This window comes from Sander vitreus, unplaced genomic scaffold, assembly GCF_031162955.1.
Source record: "Sander vitreus isolate 19-12246 unplaced genomic scaffold, sanVit1 ctg754_0, whole genome shotgun sequence".
NCBI lineage: Eukaryota > Metazoa > Chordata > Actinopteri > Perciformes > Percidae > Sander > Sander vitreus.
The window spans coordinates 1-9930 of record NW_027595839.1 but is presented as its reverse complement, the minus strand read 5'-3'; the positions used below and the strand labels follow the sequence as shown (position 1 = coordinate 9930).

At 39.7% G+C, this 9930-nt stretch overlaps 4 non-coding genes and 6 pseudogenes across 4 annotated transcripts; all 10 read left to right on the top strand.

The window, feature by feature from the left end:
- The first annotated feature begins 254 nt into the window (after nt 1–254).
- LOC144514920 (5S ribosomal RNA) lies at nt 255–375 on the top strand (annotated as a pseudogene).
- Nucleotides 376–1240: 865 nt separating this feature from the next.
- Nucleotides 1241–1359, top strand: LOC144514918 (5S ribosomal RNA; annotated as a pseudogene).
- Nucleotides 1360–2230: 871 nt separating this feature from the next.
- On the top strand, nt 2231–2347 carry LOC144514922 (5S ribosomal RNA; annotated as a pseudogene).
- An 872-nt stretch (nt 2348–3219) lies between these two features.
- Nucleotides 3220–3339, top strand: LOC144514927 (5S ribosomal RNA; annotated as a pseudogene).
- An 866-nt stretch (nt 3340–4205) lies between these two features.
- Nucleotides 4206–4325, top strand: LOC144514924 (5S ribosomal RNA). The gene has a single exon (XR_013501629.1). It is a non-coding gene; the product is annotated as a 5S ribosomal RNA (ribosomal RNA).
- Nucleotides 4326–5201: 876 nt separating this feature from the next.
- On the top strand, nt 5202–5320 carry LOC144514923 (5S ribosomal RNA). The gene has a single exon (XR_013501628.1). It is a non-coding gene; the product is annotated as a 5S ribosomal RNA (ribosomal RNA).
- An 872-nt stretch (nt 5321–6192) lies between these two features.
- LOC144514921 (5S ribosomal RNA) lies at nt 6193–6310 on the top strand (annotated as a pseudogene).
- An 873-nt stretch (nt 6311–7183) lies between these two features.
- On the top strand, nt 7184–7303 carry LOC144514917 (5S ribosomal RNA). The gene has a single exon (XR_013501627.1). It is a non-coding gene; the product is annotated as a 5S ribosomal RNA (ribosomal RNA).
- An 876-nt stretch (nt 7304–8179) lies between these two features.
- Nucleotides 8180–8299, top strand: LOC144514925 (5S ribosomal RNA). The gene has a single exon (XR_013501630.1). It is a non-coding gene; the product is annotated as a 5S ribosomal RNA (ribosomal RNA).
- Nucleotides 8300–9165: 866 nt separating this feature from the next.
- LOC144514919 (5S ribosomal RNA) lies at nt 9166–9283 on the top strand (annotated as a pseudogene).
- The last annotated feature ends 647 nt before the right edge of the window (nt 9284–9930 follow it).

Here is a 9930-nt window from a genome sequence, read left to right as displayed (position 1 = left end):
AATGAAAGAATGCTTAAAAATACAGCAGTGTTAATTACAGTACCGAAAAAAGAGAGCAAAAAAGCAATTCAACTTGTTGGTTCAAGATGAATGTAGTTGAACTACCAGAGAGCTACTGCAAAATGTATAGGTGCACTACTAGTGTGATTACATGTAGTTGAGTACTCCTCAACCCCCAAACTGCGTCTTCAACAGTTTTGAGAAACCTCTGGGGTTCATCGCCTTTAAATAGCTTGTTTTCACTTGGTACACTCGCTACGGCCATACCACTCCTGAACACGCCCGATCTCAAGTCCGATCTCGGAAGCTAAGCAGGGTCGGGCCGGGTCAGTACTTGGATGGGAGACCGCCTGGGAATACCCGGTGCTGTAAGCTTTTTCTTTTCCGTCAGCAGAGGGCGCTAGTAATGGTCAATGAAGCAAAGCAAAAACACTGTCTTCATTTTCTGAGCTCACTAGATGCCACTTTCTGTTCAACAAAGGGTTGAAAACACACTGAATTGCCATTCCTTTAACCCTTTCTTTGAACAGAGATTGCCATCTATTGAGCTTAGAAAATAAAGACAGTGGTTTGCAAGCTTCATTTCACCATCGCCAGAGGGCGCTACTCCTCCTTTTGCTGGAGACAGAGCTGACAAGGAAACTGTACGGAGGATGCAACTGGAAGCAACATCTTTAATTAAAACTAAAAATAAACAACCTCACAGTGTTCAACAATTCAAGTAGGAGTTCATGCACTTTGACCATGAATTGAATGTTCTTGTTCTTCAAGATTATGCCAATCTGGATAGTTTTGAAATCAGAGATATCTACATTTTGGATCATGCAAATTTACGGAAGACGACAAGTCACTCAAGTCTGAGTAAAGGTAAAGTTCAAAAGAATTGAGAAATAATTACAGTAATGAAAAAATAAACATGGAAATACATTACATGTAAGAATACATATAGCAACAGGCTAAATGAATGAATAAATATGGAACAAAACAAATGAAAGAATGCTTAAAAATACAGCAGTGTTAATTACAGTACCGAAAAAAAGAGAGCAAAAAAAGCAATTCAACTTGTTGGTTCGAAGATGAATGTAGTTGAACTACCAGAGAGCTACTGCAAAATGTATAGGTGCACTACTAGTGTGATTACATGTAGTTGAGTACTCTCAACCCCAAACTGCGTCTTCAACAGTTTTGAGAACCTCTGGGGTTCATCGCCTTAAATAGCTTGTTTTCACTTGGTACACTCGCTACGGCCATACCACCCTGAACACGCCCGATCTCGTCCGATCTCGGAAGCTAGGGCAGGGTCGGGCCGGGTCAGTACTTGGATGGGAGACCGCCTGGGAATACCCGGTGCTGTAAGCTTTTTCTTTTCCGTCAGCAGAGGGCGCTAGTAATGGTCAAATGAAGCAAAGCAAAACACTGTCTCATTTTCTGAGCTCACTAGATGCCACTTTCTGTTCAACAAAGGGTTGAAAACACACTGAATTGCCATTCCTTTAACCCTTTTCTTTGAACAGAGATTGCCATCTAGTGAGCTTAGAAAATAAAGACAGTGGTTTGCAAAGCTTCATTTCACCATCGCCAGAGGGCGCTACTCCTCCTTTGCTGGAGACAGAGCTGACAAGGAAACTGTACGGAGGATGCAACTTTTTTTTTGGAAGCAACATCTTTAATTAAAACTAAAATAAACAACCTCACAGTGTTCAACAATTCAAGTAGGAGTTCATGCACTTTGACCATGAATTCTTTGTTCTTGTTCTTCAAGATTGTGCCGATCTGATAGTTTTGAAATCAAAGATATCTACATTTTGGATCATGCAAATTTACGGAAGACTACAAGTCACTCAAGTCTGAGTAAAGGTAAAGTTCAAAAGAATTGAGAAATAATTACAGTAATGAAAAAATAAACATGGAAATACATACATGTAAGAATACATATAGCAACAGGCTAAATGAATGAATAAATATGGAACAAAACAAATGAAAGAATGCTTAAAAATACAGCAGTGTTAATTACAGTACCGAAAAAAAAGAGAGCAAAAAAGCAATTCAACTTGTTGGTTCGAAGATGAATGTAGTTGAACTACCAGAGAGCTACTGCAAAATGTATAGGTGCACTACTAGTGTGATTACATGTAGTTGAGTACTCTCAACCCCAAACTGCGTCTTTCAACAGTTTTGAGAACCTCTGGGGTTCATCGCCTTTAAATAGCTTGTTTTCACTTGGTACACTCGCTACGGCCATACCACCCTGAACACGCCCGATCTCGTCCCGATCTCGAAGCTACAGGGTCGGGCCGGGTCAGTACTTGGATGGGAGACCGCCTGGGAATACCCGGTGCTGTAAGTTTTTCTTTTCCGTCAGCAGAGGGCGCTAGTAATGGTCAAATGAAGCAAAGCAAAACACTGTCTTCATTTTTCTGAGCTCACTAGATGCCACTTTCTGTTCAACAAAGGGTTGAAAACACACTGAATTGCCATTCCTTTAACCCTTTTCTTTGAACAGAGATTGCCATCTAGTGAGCTTAGAAAATAAAGACAGTGGTTTGCAAAGCTTCATTTCACCATCGCCAGAGGGCGCTACTCCTCCTTGCTGGAGACAGAGCTGACAAGGAAACTGTACGGAGGATGCAACTTTTTTTTGGAAGCAACATCTTTAATTAAAACTAAAATAAACAACCTCACAGTGTTCAACAATTCAAGTAGGAGTTCATGCACTTTGGACCATGAATTCTTTGTTCTTGTTCTTCAAGATTGTGCCGATCTGGATAGTTTTGAAATCAAAGATATCTACATTTTGGATCATGCAAATTTACGGAAGACGACAAGTCACTCAAGTCTGAGTAAAGGTAAAGTTCAAAAGAATTGAGAAATAATTACAGTAATGAAAAAAATAAACATGGAAATACATACATGTAAGAATACATATAGCAACAGGCTAAATGAATGAATAAATATGGAACAAAACAAATGAAAGAATGCTTAAAAATACAGCAGTGTTAATTACAGTACCGAAAAAAAGAGAGCAAAAAAGCAATTCAACTTGTTGGTTCGAAGATGAATGTAGTTGAACTACCAGAGAGCTACTGCAAAATGTATAGGTGCACTACTAGTGTGATTACATGTAGTTGAGTACTCCTCAACCCCAAACTGCGTCTTCAACAGTTTTGAGAACCTCTGGGGTTCATCGTCTTTAAATAGCTTGTTTTCACTTGGTACACTCGCTACGGCCATACCACTCCTGAACACGCCCGATCTCGTCCGATCTCGGAAGCTAAGCAGGGTCGGGCCGGGTCAGTACTTGGATGGGAGACCGCCTGGGAATACCCGGTGCTGTAAGTTTTTCTTTTCCGTCAGCAGAGGGCGCTTAGTAATGGTCAATGAAGCAGCAAAACACTGTCTTCATTTTTCTGAGCTCACTAGATGCCACTTTCTGTTCAACAAAGGGTTGAAAACACACTGAATTGCCATTCCTTTAACCCTTTCTTTGAACAGAGATTGCCATCTATTGAGCTTAGAAAATAAAGACAGTGGTTTGCAAAGCTTCATTTCACTATCGCCAGAGGGCGCTACTCCTCCTTTGCTGGAGACAGAGCTGACAAGGAAACTGTACGGAGGATGCAACTTTTTTTTTTGGAAGCAACATCTTTAATTAAAACTAAAATAAACAACCTCACAGTGTTCAACAATTCAAGTAGGAGTTCATGCACTTTGACCATGAATTGAATATTCTTGTTCTTCAAGATTATGCCAATCTGGATAGTTTTGAAATCAGAGATATCTACATTTTGGATCATGCAAATTTACGGAAGACGACAAGTCACTCAAGTCTGAGTAAAGGTAAAGTTCAAAAGAATTGAGAAATAATTACAGTAATGAAAACATGGAAATACATACATGTAAGAATACATATAGCAACAGGCTAAATGAATGAATAAATATGGAACAAAACAAATGAAAGAATGCTTAAAAATACAGCAGTGTTAATTACAGTACCGAAAAAAAGAGAGCAAAAAAAGCAATTCAACTTGTTGGTTCGAAGATGAATGTAGTTGAACTACCAGAGAGCTACTGCAAAATGTATAGGTGCGCTACTAGTGTGATTACATGTAGTTGAGTACTCCTCAACCCCAAACTGCGTCTTCAACAGTTTTGAGAACCTCTGGGGTTCATCGCCTTTAAATAGCTTGTTTTCACTTGGTACACTCGCTTACGGCCATACCACTCCTGAACACGCCCGATCTCGTCCGATCTCGGAAGCTAAGCAGGGTCGGGCCGGGTCAGTACTTGGATGGGAGACCGCCTGGGAATACCCGGTGCTGTGCTTTTTCTTTTCCCGTCAGCAGAGGGCGCTAGTAATGGTCAAATGAAGCAAAGCAAAACACTGTCTTCATTTTCTGAGCTCACTAGATGCCACTTTCTGTTCAACAAAGGGTTGAAAACACACTGAATTGCCATTCCTTTAACCCTTTTCTTTGAACAGAGATTGCCATCTAGTGAGCTTAGAAAAATAAAGACAGTGGTTTGCAAAGCTTCATTTCACCATCGCCAGAGGGCGCTACTCCTCCTTTGCTGGAGACAGAGCTGACAAGGAAACTGTACGGAGGATGCAACTTTTTTTTTGGAAGCAACATCTTTAATTAAAACTAAAATAAACAACCTCACAGTGTTCAACAATTCAAGTAGGAGTTCATGCACTTTGACCATGAATTCTTTGTTCTTGTTCTTCAAGATTGTGCCGATCTGGATAGTTTTGAAATCAAAGATATCTACATTTTGGATCATGCAAATTTACGGAAGACGACAAGTCACTCAAGTCTGAGTAAAGGTAAAGTTCAAAAGAATTGAGAAATAATTACAGTAATGAAAAAAATAAACATGGAAATACATACATGTAAGAATACATATAGCAACAGGCTAAATGAATGAATAAATATGGAACAAAACAAATGAAAGAATGCTTAAAAAATACAGCAGTGTTAATTACAGTACCGAAAAAAAAGAGAGCAAAAAAGCAATTCAACTTGTTGGTTCGAAGATGAATGTAGTTGAACTACCAGAGAGCTACTGCAAAATGTATAGGTGCACTACTAGTGTGATTACATGTAGTTGAGTACTCCTCAACCCCAAACTGCGTCTTTCAACAGTTTTGAGAACCTCTGGGGTTCATCGCCTTTAAATAGCTTGTTTTCACTTGGTACACTCGCTACGGCCATACCACCCTGAACACGCCCGATCTCGTCCGATCTCGGAAGCTAAGCAGGGTCGGGCCGGGTCAGTACTTGGATGGGAGACCGCCTGGGAATACCCGGTGCTGTGTTTTTCTTTCCGTCAGCAGAGGGCGCTAGTAATGGTCAAATGAAGCAAAGCAAAACACTGTCTTCATTTTCTGAGCTCACTAGATGCCACTTTCTGTTCAACAAAGGGTTGAAAACACACTGAATTGCCATTCCTTTAACCCTTTTCTTTGAGCAGAGATTGCCATCTATTGAGCTTAGAAAATAAAGACAGTGGTTTGCAAAGCTTCATTTCACCATCGCCAGAGGGCGCTACTCCTCCTTTGCTGGAGACAGAGCTGACAAGGAAACTGTACGGAGGATGCAACTTTTTTTTTTTGGAAGCAACATCTTTAATTAAAACTAAAATAAACAACCTCACAGTGTTCAACAATCCAAGTAGGAGTTCATGCACTTTGACCATGAATTGAATATTCTTGTTCTTCAAGATTATGCCAATCTGGATAGTTTTGAAATCAGAGATATCTACATTTTGGATCATGCAAATATGCGGAAGACGACAAGTCACTCAAGTCTGAGTAAAGGTAAAGTTCAAAAGAATTGAGAAATAATTACAGTAATGAAAAAATAAACATGGAAATACATACATGTACGAATACATATAGCAACAGGCTAAATGAATGAATAAATAAGAAACAAAACAAATGAAAGAATGCTTAAAAATACAGCAGTGTTAATTACAGTACCGAAAAAAAGAGAGCAAAAAAAGCAATTCAACTTGTTGGTTCGAAGATGAATGTAGTTGAACTACCAGAGAGCTACTGCAAAATGTATAGGTGCACTACTAGTGTGATTACATGTAGTTGAGTACTCCTCAACCCCAAACTGCGTCTTCAACAGTTTTGAGAACCTCTGGGGTTCATCGCCTTTAAATAGCTTGTTTTCACTTGGTACACTCGCTACGGCCATACCACTCCTGAACACGCCCGATCTCGTCCGATCTCGAAGCTAAGCAGGGTCGGGCCGGGTCAGTACTTGGATGGGAGACCGCCTGGGAATACCCGGTGCTGTAAGCTTTTTCTTTCCGTCAGCAGAGGGCGCTAGTAATGGTCAAATGAAGCAAAGCAAAACACTGTCTTCATTTTTCTGAGCTCACTAGATGCCACTTTCTGTTCAACAAAGGGTTGAAAACACACTGAATTGCCATTCCTTTAACCCTTTTCTTTGAACAGAGATTGCCATCTAGTGAGCTTAGAAAATAAAGACAGTGGTTTGCAAAGCTTCATTTCACCATCGCCAGAGGGCGCTACTCCTCCTTTGCTGGAGACAGAGCTGACAAGGAAACTGTACGGAGGATGCAACTTTTTTTTTGGAAGCAACATCTTTAATTAAAACTAAAATAAACAACCTCACAGTGTTCAACAATTCAAGTAGGAGTTCATGCACTTTGACCATGAATTCTTTGTTCTTGTTCTTCAAGATTGTGCCGATCTGGATAGTTTTGAAATCAAAGATATCTACATTTTGGATCATGCAAATTTACGGAAGACGACAAGTCACTCAAGTCTGAGTAAAGGTAAAGTTCAAAAGAATTGAGAAATAATTACAGTAATGAAAAAATAAACATGGAAATACATACATGTAAGAATACATATAGCAACAGGCTAAATGAATGAATAAATATGGAACAAAACAAATGAAAGAATGCTTAAAAATACAGCAGTGTTAATTACAGTACCGAAAAAAAAGAGCAAAAAAAGCAATTCAACTTGTTGGTTCGAAGATGAATGTAGTTGAACTACCAGAGAGCTACTGCAAAATGTATAGGTGCACTACTAGTGTGATTACATGTAGTTGAGTACTCCTCAACCCCAAACTGCGTCTTCAACAGTTTTGAGAACCTCTGGGGTTCATCGTCTTTAAATAGCTTGTTTTCACTTGGTACACTCGCTTACGGCCATACCACCCCTGAACACGCCCGATCTCGTCCGATCTCGGAAGCTAAGCAGGGTCGGGCCGGGTCAGTACTTGGATGGGAGACCGCCTGGGAATACCCGGTGCTGTAAGCTTTTTCTTTCCCGTCAGCAGAGGGCGCTAGTAATGGTCAAATGAAGCAAAGCAAAACACTGTCTTCATTTTCTGAGCTCACTAGATGCCACTTTCTGTTCAACAAAGGGTTGAAAACACACTGAATTGCCATTCCTTTAACCCTTTTCTTTGAACAGAGATTGCCATCTATTGAGCTTAGAAAATAAAGACAGTGGTTTGCAAAGCTTCATTTCACCATCGCCAGAGGGCGCTACTCCTCCTTTGCTGGAGACAGAGCTGACAAGGAAACTGTATGGAGGATGCAACTTTTTTTTTTGGAAGCAACATCTTTAATTAAAACTAAAATAAACAACCTCACAGTGTTCAACAATTCAAGTAGGAGTTCATGCACTTTGACCATGAATTGAATATTCTTGTTCTTCAAGATTGTGCCAATCTGGATAGTTTTGAAATCAGAGATATCTACATTTTGGATCATGCAAATTTGCGGAAGACGACAAGTCACTCAAGTCTGAGTAAAGGTAAAGTTCAAAAGAATTGAGAAATAATTACAGTAATGAAAAAATAAACATGGAAATACATACATGTAAGAATACATATAGCAACAGGCTAAATGAATGAATAAATATGGAACAAAACAAATGAAAGAATGCTTAAAAATACAGCAGTGTTAATTACAGTACCGAAAAAAAAGAGAGCAAAAAAAGCAATTCAACTTGTTGGTTCGAAGATGAATGTAGTTGAACTACCAGAGAGCTACTGCAAAATGTATAGGTGCACTACTAGTGTGATTACATGTAGTTGAGTACTCCTCAACCCCCAAACTGCGTCTTCAACAGTTTTGAGAACCTCTGGGGTTCATCGTCTTTAAATAGCTTGTTTTCACTTGGTACACTCGCTACGGCCATACCACTCCTGAACACGCCCGATCTCGTCCGATCTCGGAAGCTAAGCAGGGTCGGGCCGGGTCAGTACTTGGATGGGAGACCGCCTGGGAATACCCGGTGCTGTGTTTTTCTTTCCGTCAGCAGAGGGCGCTAGTAATGGTCAAATGAAGCAAAGCAAAACACTGTCTTCATTTTCTGAGCTCACTAGATGCCACTTTCTGTTCAACAAAGGGTTGAAAACACACTGAATTGCCATTCCTTTAACCCTTTTCTTTGAACAGAGATTGCCATCTAGTGAGCTTAGAAAATAAAGACAGTGGTTTGCAAAGCTTCATTTCACCATCGCCAGAGGGCGCTACTCCTCCTTTGCTGGAGACAGAGCTGACAAGGAAACTGTACGGAGGATGCAACTGGAAGCAACATCTTTAATTAAAACTAAAATAAACAACCTCACAGTGTTCAACAATTCAAGTAGGAGTTCATGCACTTTGACCATGAATTGAATATTCTTGTTCTTCAAGATTATGCCAATCTGGATAGTTTTGAAATCAGAGATATCTACATTTTGGATCATGCAAATTTGCGGAAGATCGACAAGTCACTCAAGTCTGAGTAAAGGTAAAGTTCAAAAGAATTGAGAAATAATTACAGTAATGAAAAAATAAACATGGAAATACATACATGTAAGAATACATATAGCAACAGGCTAAATGAATGAATAAATATGGAACAAAAACAAATGAAAGAATGCTTAAAAAATACAGCAGTGTTAATTACAGTACCGAAAAAAAAGAGAGCAAAAAAGCAATTCAACTTGTTGGTTCGAAGATGAATGTAGTTGAACTACCAGAGAGCTACTGCAAAATGTATAGGTGCACTACTAGTGTGATTACATGTAGTTGAGTACTCCTCAACCCCAAACTGCGCTCTTCAACAGTTTTGAGAACCTCTGGGGTTCATCGCCTTTAAATAGCTTGTTTTCACTTGGTACACTCGCTACGGCCATACCACTCCTGAACACGCCCGATCTCGTCCGATCTCGGAAGCTAAGCAGGGTCGGGCCGGGTCAGTACTTGATGGGAGACCGCCTGGGAATACCCGGTGCTGTAAGCTTTTCTTTTCCGTCAGCAGAGGGCGCTAGTAATGGTCAAATGAAGCAAAGCAAACACTGTCTTCATTTTCTGAGCTCACTAGATGCCACTTTCTGTTCAACAAAGGGTTGAAAACACACTGAATTCTGCCATTCCTTTAACCCTTTTCTTTGAACAGAGATTGCCACTATTGAGCTGAAAATAAAGACAAAGTGGTTTGCAAAGCTTCATTTCACATCGCCAGAGGGCGCTACTCCTCCTTTGCTGGAGACAGAGCTGACAAGGAAACTGCAATGGAGGATGCAATCTCTGGAAGCAACATCTTTAATTAAAACTAAAATAAACAACCTCACAGTGTTCAACAATTCAAGTAGGAGTCTCATGCACACTTTGACCATGAATTGAATATTCTTGTTCTTCAAGATTATGCCAATCTGGATAGTTTTGAAATCAGAGATATCTACATTTTGGATCATGCAAATTCTATGGAAGATCGACAAGTCACTCAAGTCTGAGTAAAGGTAAAGTTCAAAAGAATTGAGAAATAATTACAGTAATGAAAAAATAAACATGGAAATACATACATGTAAGAATACATATAGCAACAGGCCAAATGAATGAATAAATATGTGAACAAAACAAATGAAAGAATGCTTAAAAATACAGCAG